The 14,913-nt window shown below is 36.2% G+C and overlaps 1 protein-coding gene across 1 annotated transcript in view; it reads right to left on the reverse strand.

Moving 5' to 3' along the window:
• Window positions 1–14,913, reverse strand: part of Abcb7 (ATP binding cassette subfamily B member 7) — a 120,832-nt gene that overhangs the window by 26,832 nt on the left and 79,087 nt on the right. The window lies entirely within an intron of this gene.

Genomic DNA, 14,913 nt, shown 5'->3' on the forward strand with positions numbered 1-14,913 from the left:
GCAATATTTAGATTCAGCATATTTATCAGACTATCAAAGTACTTTTGAAAAGATTAAATCACAGACTTAAAAGAATACAAACAATGAATATGGCCTATTAAACGCACTATATCACCTATACCATCCCTATCCTCCCTGGCTCCAGGCTCACAGGGGTGGGGTGGAGATGTCCTCTCTTTTGAATCACCTCCTTACTGGTGCTACATAAATAAGGGGGGCATCCAGTTGAGGGAGGAACCTGCTCCAGGCAGAACACGGGCATGTGAATCTGCGAATTCCCACCCCTCCTTCCCTTCATCCCTTTGGCATGAATAACAGCTGGGGAACCCAGGGAGGAGCACAGCCACCTCTGCACCAGTATGAGGTTTAATGATGTGAGTGGTAAGCAGCAGAGGTGAGATCAAAATTGAAGCCTGGTACTTGAAGTCAGAAAAATTTCCAGTATGCTACAGCTATATAAGATGGTTATAAGGAAGGGCCTTTTCATTGTACTTCTTTTGTAACTTAAAATTAGTGTTTTAAAATACACTATATTGAAGTTATTGTAAATTTTATCATGAGTAATTTAAATAAATTTGAGATGATTCCAGATTTTCCATATAATGAAATATAATTTCCTCATCTGCATTCCAATATATTTTTTAGTAGAAAGAGAAGCGATAGTTAAAACAACCATTATACCTTTGCCACAGTGACTAATGACAAAATTTAACATATTCAAGTTGTACTATTTTACTTTCTAGAAAATGTTTTCTAGGTTTGGTCAATCTAGGGAACACATTGCCATAAATATGTAGAACATGTAAATGTCATTTGTCCCATTGTTGTTATTGGCAGAAGAAGCATAGCACATAGCACAGAACAAACACTAAAACTAAATATAATTGAAAATTGTCAAATTTCCTATAAAAATACTCCGAAAAGCAAAGAAATATGTGTACTTAATACTAATAAAGTAGGAGGTTATCTTCCATGTAGATTTTTCATTGGGTATTTTTTGTGTTAGTTTCCTGGCCTTGTGATACAGTAGGGGCACGGTGTGGCAAATGGCTTTCCATATTATTCTACCTTCAGCACAACTAGAAATTAAACAATCCAGATAAATGTGAACCATTGATTGAAACTTTATTTGAAACAGTCAGTCTCACAGGAAGAGAACTGACCAAGATCTATCTACCCTTCAAACAGCAAATCACATGATATCTAATATAACTCCAGTTCTGTAACAAAACCAGGAATTTAACATTGGCGCATGTACTGGCTGGTTTTGAGTGTCAACTTGACACAGGCTGGAGTTATCACAGAGAAAGGAGTTTCAGTTGGGGAAATGCCTCCATGAGATCCAGTTGTTAGACATTTTCTCAATTAGTGATCAAGTGGTGAGGGCCCCTTGTGGGTGGTTCCACCTTTGGGCTGGTGCTCTTGGGTTCTATAAGAGAGCAGGCTGAGCAAGCCAGGGGAAGCAAGCCAGTAAGAAACATCCCTCCATGGCCTCTGCATCAGCTCCTGCTTCCTGACCTGCTTGAGTTCCAGTCCTGACTTCCTTTAGTGATGAACTGCAACGTGGAAGTGTAAGCTCAATAAACCCTTTCCTCCCCAACTTGCTTCTTGGTCATGATGTTGTGCAGGAATAGAAACCCTGACTAAGACAGCGTATTACTATAAAAAATATAATTGAAGATTACATAGAAAATATTTCTGATAAAATTCAAGAAATCCTGAAAATGTTTATAATTCCACTTTCAATGAACTTAGAATTATTGTTATGCCTACCATTTTATCTATATACTTTTCTATGATAATCTTCAATTTTAACATGTTTTTCTATATATTCAATTTTATCAGAAATATTTTCCATATAAAATCTTCAACTTTATCAGAAAATGTTTATAATTCCACTTTCAATCAATGTAGGAATACTTTTATGCCTACCATTATTGTATCTATATAAAATTTCCCATGATAATCTTCAATTTTAACATGTTTTTCTACATTTTTCTACAATTTTATCAGAAATATTTTCCACATAAATCTTCAATTCTATCATAAAATGTTTCTACTTCCTTTTTCAATTAATTTAGCAATTTTTATGTCTACTACTTTACTCTTTAGTTTTCCATGAAAATTGTCAATTTTGACATGTTTCTCTATATATCTCTTCTATCTTATCAGAAATATTTTCCACGTAACTCTTCAATTTTATCATAAAATGTTTTACTTACACTTTCAATAAATCAAAATGCTTTTCAAAAAAAATATAGAACTCATTCTGCTTTTCAACATATGTAACCTGAGTTCACCAATATGTGAGTATGATGTATGTGTTTTTCTGCATCTCATGTCTAGATTCAAATAAGTACTAGCACAATCAAGGTACAGAATTGCTCAAGCATGATAGAACTCTTTGTGCTTCTTTGAATTTACTCTCCTCTGGTCCTGTTCTGAAAACTCAATTCAATGAAATAAAATATAGAAGCGAACACATTAAAAATGAAATGAATTTAAAAAAACTCAGTAACTCAGGTAAAAAATTCAGGAGGAGGTGTTAAGTCTTACAAGTAGAAAGGATTGAGTAGAAGATAGAATATCAAGACTTGAAGGTAAAGTAAAAGAAACAAAGACTATTTAAAAAGTTAACAGATGAAAGGAATAGGCATGAAATTTCAGACCATACAAACATCAAATCTTTGAATTATAAGCATCGAAGAGAGAGCAGAACCAGGTTAATGACACAGACCTTAGCACAATTATGGAAGAAAACCTCCCCCAAACTAAGGAAAAACATATGCATATAGATATAAGCAGAATACAGAACACAGAACAGAAAAGGTCAGAACAGAAAATTCCTATGGCATTCCACAGTGATACATTACTAAATATATAAAACAAAGAAAGAGTCCATCATACATCAATAACTACAAAACTAAAAAAATACACACAAAAATCCAAACAACCAGTCCATAAATAGATTAATGAAATGAAAAGTTCTCAAAGGATATTTCTGACAGAATTTTAATATCTAGACTATATAAGCTACAAAATTAAATGCCACCACATACAACCAAGTGCAATCGATAAATGTGTTAAGGAAATGACCAGACAGTTCTCAAAATAAGGGCTACAATAAATGTATTAAGAAGAGCTTAACATCCTTAGTTATCTGGGAAATGCAAATTAAAACTATGTTGAGATTCCATTTCATTCCATTCAGAATGGGTATCAACAAGAAAATAAATGATGGCTTAGTGGGTAAAATCACATGGCTTAGCAGAAAACCAGGGTGACTGCCTCAAGCAAGGAGGAAGAAGATAACTGATAAATAGGACAGTCTTCTAAGAAAACAAATGACAACATATGTTAGTGAAAATGTGGGGAAAAGAAGCTTTATTCATAGCCGGGTATGTCAACTGGTAGAGCCATTCTGGAAATCAGTATAAAATACACACACACACACACACACACACACACACACACACACACACACACACACGACTACCATAGGAACCAGCTGTAACACTCCCAGGTATATTTACAAAAGAATACTACCACAAATAAACTTATATACACATATTTACTGCTGCTCTATTCACAATTGCAAGGAAATGGAATTAGCCTAGATGTTTATCACAGATGAATGGATAATGAAATGTTATACAATAGAATTTTACTCAGCAGCAAAGAAAAATTATATTATGAAAATTGTAGTTAAGTGGAAAGATCCAGAAATTAATTTAGTAAGTGACTTAACCCAGGCTCAAATAGCACATGCTGTTATTCATAGCTGGATTGTAGCTTTTAATATTTATGCATGTATATATATATATATGTGGATAAAGTATAGAGATAGGTCATAAAACTAGAAAAAATGGATGATTAGAGGGAAAAAGGAGACACTGTGGCAGAGAGAAATGGTCAGCTTTGAAAATATACATACAAATAACACAGATTGAGCAGATTATATTCAGGAATATATACAAAAAAAAGGAATATATATACATGAAATAACAGTGAAAAGAAGAGGCCATGAATTTTGAAGACGTGAGGGATATATGGGGACATTTGGAGGAAGGAAAGCAAAAGGAAAAATGTTGTAATTACATTATAACTTCAAAGTAACGATGATAAACCAAAAAATATTGTATAAATTTCTATAATGATGATGATGATGAAACGTGTTTTATTTTGAAAGAGTGAGCCTATCCCCTGAATCTTCCTGGTTCTCAGATTATCATGTCATCTCTCCTCCCTACATCTCTTTTGTTTCTGTTAAGATGCTATCTACCATGTTGCTAATAGAGCTGGGCTTAGAATGCAAGATGTCAGCACTCTGTTCTTCAACCTCCAAAACACTGAGCTAAATAAACAATCTTTTCTTTCTGAAATATCAGCTTTGGGTATTTTGCTATACTAATATCAAATGGACTAAAAAATATGGTACACTAAAAATGGGAAAAACTACAGTGAAAGGACAAATCAATGTTTTCCAGCTGTTAGGGTTCTAGAATAGGGTAATATAAGGGAGATTTTTGAGGGCAATGGCACTTTTCTGTATCCTGACTGACAGTGTGTACATGTGTGAGTACCCGTGTGTGTAGGTGTGTGTGTATCTCTGTATGTGTATGTGTTAAAAACCAGAGATGTATAATAACAACTGTTCTGTCACTACAGACCTGGCTTCCTAGGTATAGAACATACATGAAAATAAGAATATATCATGTACTTCCAAGTTTCATATCTCTATTTCCTTCCCCCAAAGAAATAAACTGATTATTTTTACTAGATTTAAATATGTGAAAAGATCCATTTAATCTGTAATTGCAATGTGCAATAACTTAATATTAGAAAAATAAAGGGACTTAGCCTTATAAAACTGTTTCCTCTCTTAGATAAAAATTTAAATCTGCTATTAGTCTTGAATTTCCAGAGACTGCTATATCTGTAGGAAACTGAACTCATATGAGCAGGTCAGATCATATCTCTAATCTTAGTACTTGGGGAACTAACTAGTCAGGAGGACCACAGGGTTGAAACCAGCCTGGGCTACATAGTGATAGCCCATCACAAACAAACAAAATGAATTTACTTAATTTCTAACACAAAAGTGTAAAATTGGGGATACTAATTACGTAAAGAACAGATTTAAGGAAAAGATAAAATTAACGTAATATGGTATAGGTTAAAAATGGATCAGGATGTATCTCTTAGCTACCGTTCCTGCACCATTGAATGATGACATGTTCCTACCATAATGAACTGAACTTCTAAAATGGCAAGCAAGAACCCAACTAAATGCTTTTTAAAAATAAGAGCTGCCTTGGTCATGGTATCTCTTCATAGTAGTAAAATAGTGACTAAGACAGAAGTTGGTACCAGGGAGAAAGGTATTGATATGATAGGTCTGGCTATGCTGTTTGTTGGAAGAATATGTAAGACTTTGAGACTTTGGATGAGAAAAGTAGTTGAACACTTTAAGTGGGGCTTAATAGACCATCTTAGTAGGAACATGGAAGACAGTGCTAAGAGAGATTTGAATTGTGGGGACTCAGACCAAGGGGCTTCAGAGGGGAAGAATACTGTTAAGTGATCTAGAGATCATTCTTGTGATATTTTGGTAAACAATTTGGTTGTTTTTGCCCTTGTCCTAAAAATCTGCTTGAAGTGAAATTGAAGACTTTTGGATTAGTGGTGTGGGCAGAGGAGATTTCAAGACAGTCTAGTACTGATAGAGTTCCATCGTTATTGGTAGTTAGCTTTATGCAGATCTATAATGAAAAAGAGCAAGCTGAGTAAGGAAAAATGTAAAATATACAGATTGAAGAGAAAAGGAGTACCAGGAAATAGAATTGTCCCTTCCCCCACAGCATTTAGCTGTGACATTCATGGCCTACAGCCTCCACCCTTCCCCAGGTGTTATCTCTGGCCCTTGTTCTGTAGGGAACAATACAGCTGCTTTCACCTTAACTACCAAGGCTGCCTCAGGGCAGTCTCACCTGGAGACCAGCAGAAACCTAGGAGACTGGAAGCAGGCGACCTGCTGAGAAGAAGAACCAAGGAATTCACGGCCATTTGGGGGGCAGGGTTGTTTTCTAAAGACTATATATATTGGCTAAACAATAGTAAAGTCAGTGTCTATTGGCAACTGTCTGTTGTCTTGACTCAATTCCCTTTAGTCCCCTTTCCGTTTATCCCCAGAATTCTCTTCCAGGTGTCCAGTTCGCATGTGGCCGTGGCTTCCAAGTCCCCGGTTCACATGTGGCCGCGGGCGGCTACATAGAATGTTGGAGCTAAGTCCAGTGCTCAAGGAGACTGAAACTATAAGCAAGTCCCTAATTGAAAAAAATTTTTTTCTAAGAACTGACTTGGTTATGATGTCTCTTCACAGCAGTAGAATAGTGACTTAGACAGCCTATCTCCCTAACAGAATCCATGTGGGAATTTGCTTGTTATTGTGGCACTGTTTGGAAACAGGACCTTTTAAAGGAGAAGAATCCTGAGGAGGATTTGTATAGGTCTCATGGAATTCTTAATTCTGGAGGAAGCATGGAGAGGGTCCTGATCCTGGAAAGGATTGATCTAGCATTGGAGGGGAATATAAGAACAGAGAAAAAAAGGAGGGATGTGATTGGAGAATGGATGGAGAGAAGAAGGTTTATGGGACATATGGGGAGGGGGGATCCGGGAAAGGGGAAATCATTTGGAATGTAAACAAAGAATATAGAAAATGAAAATATTAAAAAAAAAGACTGAGATGGTATAAAGTAACTGCTAGTGACAGTTCTATAAACATCCATTTGTCTTCCCTTGTATCTACTAGAGTTGATTCAACATGACACCACTGCCAGAAGCTGACTAGATGGCAACTCTATGCCTTTGGACCTTCAGAACCATTATCTTAAATAAAATGTTATTCTTCCCCCCACCCCCCCCCCACACACCTCTATACAGTTATAGCTGTCCTAGAACTCACTCTGTAGACCAGGCTAGCCTCAAACTCAGAGATCCACTTGTCTCTGGCTCTCTAGTGCTGGGCTAAAGACAAGTGCCACAATACAGGGCATCAAACTGCCTTGTCTCAGATACTCCAAAGTAGCAACAGAAACTGACTAAGGCACCATAAAGAACAGCCAAATATATGTTGCTATGTTACCAAAATTACTAGCCAATAAAGTCAGTTTGCTTAGTCCCTCAAAAGTCAGTTAATTATGACTTTCCTTTTTCTAATCATAACTATATCATTTAAGGAACATGATTCTTTCAAACTCTTCAATATCTGAAGTCTTAGATAATTAATTTTGTTCACTGTGGCCTCTGTTAACTAAGGGCACTGAAAGTACTGCTGCCAAGAAAAAATGAATATCTGAAAAAGTGAAAGAGAATTTTGTTCCTTTGTTTACTGCCTCTCTAGTCACAAAAGGAGGGGGAAAAAGAAAAATAAAGACCCGCAACACTATAGGAATATTTGATGAGCAGGACAAAACAATGCAAAAAGAGAGAGAGGTTGTTATACACTTTGTAAGGACTATCAGGTACTTGTAGGACCTTTACACAACTGAAGTCTTTATTCCTATTAAAGGGAAAATCCGAGGCAAATATAAAACAAAAACAAAATGATTTGAAAGCACAGTGTAAAATCTTTTATGTTTTATAAAGTAATTAACTTACTAAAATTAGGTTTGAGAAATAAAGCAAATGTCTTAAAAGAATTCTATCTCTTAGATGAAGAGCTACAGGCAATTAATGGCTGCTTAAGAGGAAAAATCAGTCTTCTCTGGGGATGAGTCCTGATAGGTTACATAATCTAAAGTGATTAGCACCAAATACATGTCCATATGAGCAACATTAAACAGAAGTAGCATGTTTTACATATATGTACAGACACACACACACACACACACACACACACACACACACCTGTGTGAGTATGCATGTGTATGTAAGAATAATAATTAAAGAAGATATGAAGTTAAAAAGGACTAGGGAACATTAAGGACGAGTTATAGAGGGGAAACTGTTGGGTGGAAATAATATAAATACAGTACTCATATATAATAAGTTCTCAAAAAATAAAGTAAATGTGAAAAAATAAAAATTTCTATCATATAAATACAATTCTTCTAGCTTTCTATCTTAGTAAGGGCTACTATTGTTATGATAAAACACAATGTGACCGAAAGCAACTTGGGGAGGAAAGGCTTCCATTCAAACTTTCATATCACAGTTCATCACTGAAAGCAGATAGGACAAGAACCTGGAGGTGGGAGGGAGTTGATGCAGAGACCACTGAGGAGTGATGTTTACTGGCTTGGTTTTCATGGCTTGCTCACCCTGCTTTCTTATAGAGCACAGGACCAGCAACCCAAGGGCAGCACTAGGCATAATGGGCTGGGTCCTCCTCCCTCATCAATCACTAACATAAAAAAAGCCCTATAGGTGTGTCTATGACTCATTTTTTTAATTTTTAAAAATTAATTTTTTTACAGTTCATATTTATTCTCCCCTCTCCACCCTCCAACTGTTCCATATCCCGTACCTCCTCCCCTTCCCCTGTCTCCACCTGGATGTCCCTACCCCGCACCCCACCTGACCTCTAATCTCCCTGGGGCTTCCAGTCTCTTGAGGGTTAGGTGTATCTTCTCTGAATGAACACAGACCCAGCAGTACTCTACTGTATGTGTGCTAGGGGCCTCAAATCAGCTGATGTATGCTGCCTGTTTGGTGGTCCAGTGTTTGAGAGATCTCAGGGGTCCAGATTAATTGAGACTGCTGGTCCTCTTACAGGGTCACCCTCCTCCATTTCTTTCAGCCTTCCCTAATCCAACCACAGGTGTAAATTGGCTGGGTGCAAATATCTGCATCTGACTCTTTCAGCTGCTTGTTGGGTCTTTCTGAGGTCTGCTTATTGGGTCTTTCATGATAGGTCCCTTTTTATAAGCACTCCATAGCCTCAGTAACAGTGTTAGGACTTCGAACCTCCTCTTGAGCTGGACCCCACGTTGAGGTGTGATAATAAGTATATCATGGTAGATGTACATAGAGGAATAACCTACTGAACTCATGAAGGTCAGGAAAGAAAGGGAGCGTGGAGCAGGGAAAAGGAAGAGAAACCAAGATCTTAAGCCCTTATATGATGATAATATTTCCAAATAAATTCTACCTCTTAAAACCATCTTCTAGTGATGCCATGGACTGGGGAACAAGCCTTCAACACCCAAGCTTTATAAGAGAAAAAATACCCTTATTATTTAAAGTAGGGTGAGGGGGAAAAGCAAAAATTTTGAAATATTTCCAGAGTATTGGGTTCTCATTAACAAAGTTTTTTCCTCAAGGGAAATTATTTTACTAAAGACGAACTGACTTGAGTTTTATAAATATATAATAAACCCTGAAGAGAGATACCCACTCTGCCTCTTCTTTTCTGTCTAAGCTAATTGCAGAAGTGAGAGCTGAGAGGCAATTGTAAAGGTCACATCAAAGGGTCAGAGAATCATTCCAAATCTAAGACCTGATCATGGGATTATAGAAGTATTTTCTTTAAACCACTTATAACCACATCAATAGAGCTCCTTAAGAATAGCAAGGGATTACAGCTGAAGAGACTGCATCTTTGAGAACACATTTTAAAAGGAGAAATGGAGCAGTAGTTGCTCTTGTAGAAGACCTGGATTCTGTTACCATTACCCATGTAGGGAATTCACACAAATCTGCAATGCTAGTTCCAAGGGATTAAACTCCCACTTCTAGCCTCTGCACTCACCAGGGTTACATATGGTCTACATATACATGCAAATAAAATACTATTAATAATAAAATATAAACAAATCTTTTTAAAAAGAGACTCTAGTAATAGCCAAAAATAAAATAAAAATAATTTTAAGGAAAAGGGACTGGAGACATGAATCATTTGTTGCTCTTACAGAGAAGATGCTTCAGAATCCAATACCCTCTTCTGTCCTTCACGGGGACATATACACATGCAGCATTCACTTACACAGTTACATACACATTGATATAAAAATGTTTTTTTAAAAAAAATCTTAAAATGAGCAGAGACAAAACATGAAATTTTGGCTGGTAAGTACAGCTACAGTAGATCACAAACAATTCTGATACAAATATAAAACTTCACACTAAAGGCCTATTACCTTAGTACCTTTTATTCAACATATCATGTTCAGATTTCTAAAAATTACGATGCAAATTAAAAGGCAATAAAAATCTAAATAGACAAAATAAGCATTAGAATAAGGTTTGGATGGCTTGTAAACAGACCAGGAATATATTTTTATTTTATTGTAATTTTGGCTTCTGAACCTAGGCCTTGCATATGCCACACAAGTACTGTTTCACTGGACTATATCCTCAGGTTTTAAAAACATGATCTTTAACAAATTTGAGATAGTATGTCATTAAGTTGCCTGCATTGGCCTTAAATTGCTAGCTCTCTTGTTTCAGCCTCCCAAACAACTGAAATTACAGGCCTGTGGAACCAGGCCAAGCTTCAAACAATAAATTTAAAATTACCTTTAATATATTAAAGGCATGCTTCAGTGGGAAAAGAAGATTGAACATAAGAACAGATGGGCAGTCTGAGAAAAGGACCCTCCATAAGGAAGTAACAAAGGTTAGACTAGAAATCAAGCATAGTATAAGAGAAATAAAGAATGTATTTAATGAGATAATTCATAGGCAAAAGACAACCAAAAAACTAGTGAACTTGAAGACATATTTGAACAAAAATTTTACAATGTGAAACAGAGGAAATGAAAATAATGAAAAAAGAAGAGAATATTCAAAACCACGTTCATGAGACAATTTCAAAAGCTGCTTTTTAAAAAAGATTTGCTTATTTATTATATGTATATACATTGTAGCTGTTTTCAGACACTCCTGAAGAAGGCATCGGATCTCATTACAGATGGTTGTGAGACACCATGTGGTTGCTGGGATTTGAACTCAGGACCTTCAGAAGAGCAGTTAGTGCTCTTAACTGCTGAGCCATCTGTCCAACCCATTATTATTATTATTAATATTATTATTGTTATTATATATGAGCATATTATAATACAAGTAAGAAAAGGGAAAGAAATATGATATCATCATGTCTTTTTTAAAAATAATATTAACATCAAAATAGAGACATAGGAAATTTTTAGGACAAGCAGGAGAAATAAAATGTATACCATGGCCTAACACTTTCAAACCACAGGAAATCAAAGACAGAGGAAAAAGTTAAAAGAAGTTGAAGGGAAAAGCACCCTGTAGAAAAAGACAGATAAAAATAACCTTAGAGAGGAACACTCCTCCACTGCTGGTGGGGTTGCAAATTGGTACAACCACTATGGAAATCAGTCTGGCGGTTCCTCCGAAAACTGGGCACCTCACTTCCAGAAGATCCTGCTATACCACTCCTGGGCATATACCCAGAGGATTCCCCACCATGTAATAAGGATACATGTTCTACTATGTTCATAGCAGCCCTATTTATAATTGCCAGATGCTGGAAAGAACCCAGGTATCCCTCAACAGAAGAGTGGATGCAAAAAATGTGGTATATATACACAATGGAGTACTATTCAGCCATTAGAAACAACGAATTCATGAAATTCTTAGGCAAATGGATGGAGCTAGAGAACATCATACTAAGTGAGGTAACACAGACTCAAAAGGTGAATCATGGTATGCACTCACTAATAAGTGGTTATTAACCTAGAAAACTGGAATACCCAAAACATAATCCACACATCAAATGAGATACAAGAAGAAAGGAGGAGCGGTCCCTGGTTCTGGAAAGACTCAGTGAAACAATATTCGGCAAAACCAGAACGGGGAACTGGGAAGGGGTGGGAGGGAGGACAGGGGAAGAGAAGGGGGCTTACGGGACTTTCGGGGAGTGGGGGGGGGGGCTAGAAAAGGGGAAATCATTTGAAATGTAAATAATTATATCGAATAAAAAAATTTAAAAAAATAACCTTAGACTTCTTTTCTGGAAACAAAAACAAAGTGAAGTAAACTACATAAATTATATAATTAAAAATAAGACCCACAACCTAGAATTCTGTACCCAGTGAAATTTTCCTTTAAAAGTGGAGAAGAAATACTTTCTAAAATGCAAAATTTGAAATAACTCATTGCCATGACCTGTGGCTTCTAGGAACTATTTTTAAAAGTTTATCAAAAAGAAGAAAAAAATGACCAAAACTTTAATGTACACAAAATAGATATCTGTTAGAAAGAAAAAAGTAAATGCACATAAAGCAAACATTTGTTTTCACTATTTGACCTAAAATATAACCAATTCTTCAAAAATAATAAAACAATATATTGAATAATCAGAGCTCATGAATAATCAAAATGAATGACAACAATGCCTAAATGACAGGAGGACTAAACTGGAACCACTACTCTTTATATTCCCCATGCAACAGTATCCTGCTAAGTGAAAGGAGACTTAGATTAGTGAGAAATGTCTAGTAGATGCTCTACAACCAACAGAAAACAATAATTCAAATGTTAAGAGACATAGAAAATAATCACAAAATGCTCAAAGACAAAAGAAATAGATTTAAAAACAAACAAACAAAAGCTAAACCCAAAGAACAGGACAATTGTCTTACTTACTTTCCTATTGCTATGACAAAATGTGATGACTAAGCAGGCAACTTAGGAAAGAAAGCAATTATTTGGGTGGGGGAGTCATGGTCCCAGATGGTTATAGAGTCCATGACCCTAATGGAGAGAAGTATGGCACCAGGCAGGCAGGCAGGCAGGCAAGCATGGTGCTAAAGCTGTGACTGAGACTTCTATCTGATCCACAAGCTGGAGACAGAAAGCACTAACTGAGAATGTGGTGGGCTTAGTGACACACATCATTCAAGGCCATACCTCCTAACCCTTTCTAAAGAGTTCCACTACTGGGAACCAAGTATTCAAACATAAAAGCTTATTGGGGCCATTCTCATTCAAATAACCACAACAGTAAATAGAGAAATTACACATATGGTCAATATTAATAAAACAATTATAACAAAAGATGGTCAGAATGGATTAACAAGCATCATGACACAGCTTTACTTTAATTAATCCCACAATGTATTCAAAGAAAATAAAGGAATACATAACATAGTAATATTAATTAAAATTAATTTAAAAAGTTGAAATAATTCTATTAATCTTAAAAAACAATTTTCATAACAAAAATATAACAGAAATAAAGAGGGTCACACTTCTAATAGCACATAGGTTTAAAAAGGTTTCAAGAAAACTTTTAAAGTATTTTGAATTATACAAAATAAAGTTACAGGCTGGAGATAAAGCTTAGCAGGTAGAGCGCTTGTCTAGCATGTATAAAGGCTTGAGTTCCATCCCTAGCACTGAACAAACTGAGTGCCAAGGCATACAGCTGTAATGCCAACACTTGGAAAGCGGAAACAGGAAGATCAAAAGAAGTTCAAGGCCACTTTGGCTACATTGAGTATTGGAGGAGGTCAACCTGAGCTACATGAAATCTTGTTACAAAAATCCCAAAACAATAAAATACAATTTATAATTTATCATTATTTGTAGGGCCTAGAGAAATAATACAGGGGAATTTATATAATTCAAAGCATATATCATAAAAGATCTAATCTGGATGGTATTCAATTCAAACTGAGAATATGAACCTAACACTAAAAAAACCTAGACTATAAGGAGGTTAGAAAAAGCTAGCATATAATGGAGCCTACATTAGTACAAAGTATTTATAAGTCATAATATGGATTTAGTTTTGAAGAAAAATAATTATGGGCTAAAAGTGCAACAATAAATCTTTGCAAATCAACTACAAAACAACTGTACCACAAGTAAGAAGGAAAACAATTACCATTTTTTTTAAAGATTTGGAACATTAATAACTTTTTGAAACCAAAAAATGTTGTCTATAATGATCATGGTATTACTATGTTCTCAAATTACCCCTCATAAAAGGAAAGGCTTTTTTTTTTTCAAATGACAGTTCATGCTGATAAGGATATGAAGCAAGGGGAACACTCCCCTGTTGCTGGTGGAAGTACAAACATATACACTCACGATAGAAATCAATACGGTGGTTTCTCAGAAAATTGGGGATCAATCTATCTTAAGACCCAGCTATGCCACACCTGGGCATATACCCAAAAGATGCTCCACTATACCACAAGGACACTTACTCAACTATGTTCATAGAAGGTATATTCCTAATAGCCAGAAAATGGAAACAACCTAGATGTCCTCATTGGAAGAATGGATATAGAAAATGTGGTATTTATACAATGGAATGTTACTCAGCTATTATAAATAATGAGACCATGAAACTAGCTGGCAAATGTATGGAATTAGAAAATATCATCCTGAGTGAGGTAACCCAGACCAGAAACATAATGCTATGGGTTCACTTATAAGTGGATGCTAAGTAAATGATAATCATTTATAATCCATATACCCAGAGAGGTTAGGTAAAGAGGAGGGCTCTGGGGGCGGGGCATGGATCTCTCTAGGAAGGGAAATAGAATAGATTTTAAGGGTATACTGGGGTGGGCAGAAACAGAGAGAGAGGGATCAGGTGAGGGGATGGAGACAAAGTGTGGAAGGAAACAGCTGGAATTGGGGGTATTTGATGGCATTGTGAGACAGTACAGTAGAAACTTCTTGGAATGTATGAGGGTGACCCTAGTGAGTAGTAATGGAGGATAGAGTCTGAACTGGCCATCTTTTGTAGCTAGGCAAGGCTTCCAGTGGTGGGATTAGGTCATTCGGTTGAGTTGTTGGCCAAGGGAGGTCCTATGAAGATCTATAAATACCCCAAGATAATGCTAGGCCAAAGGCTGCTCTCTACAAATTGATAGCAGAGACCCAATTGCCGAGGCCAACTTCACTCAGCTCATTGAACATAGAGAG

This window comes from Apodemus sylvaticus, chromosome X, assembly GCF_947179515.1.
Source record: "Apodemus sylvaticus chromosome X, mApoSyl1.1, whole genome shotgun sequence".
In the NCBI taxonomy this organism is placed as follows: Eukaryota; Metazoa; Chordata; class Mammalia; order Rodentia; family Muridae; genus Apodemus; species Apodemus sylvaticus.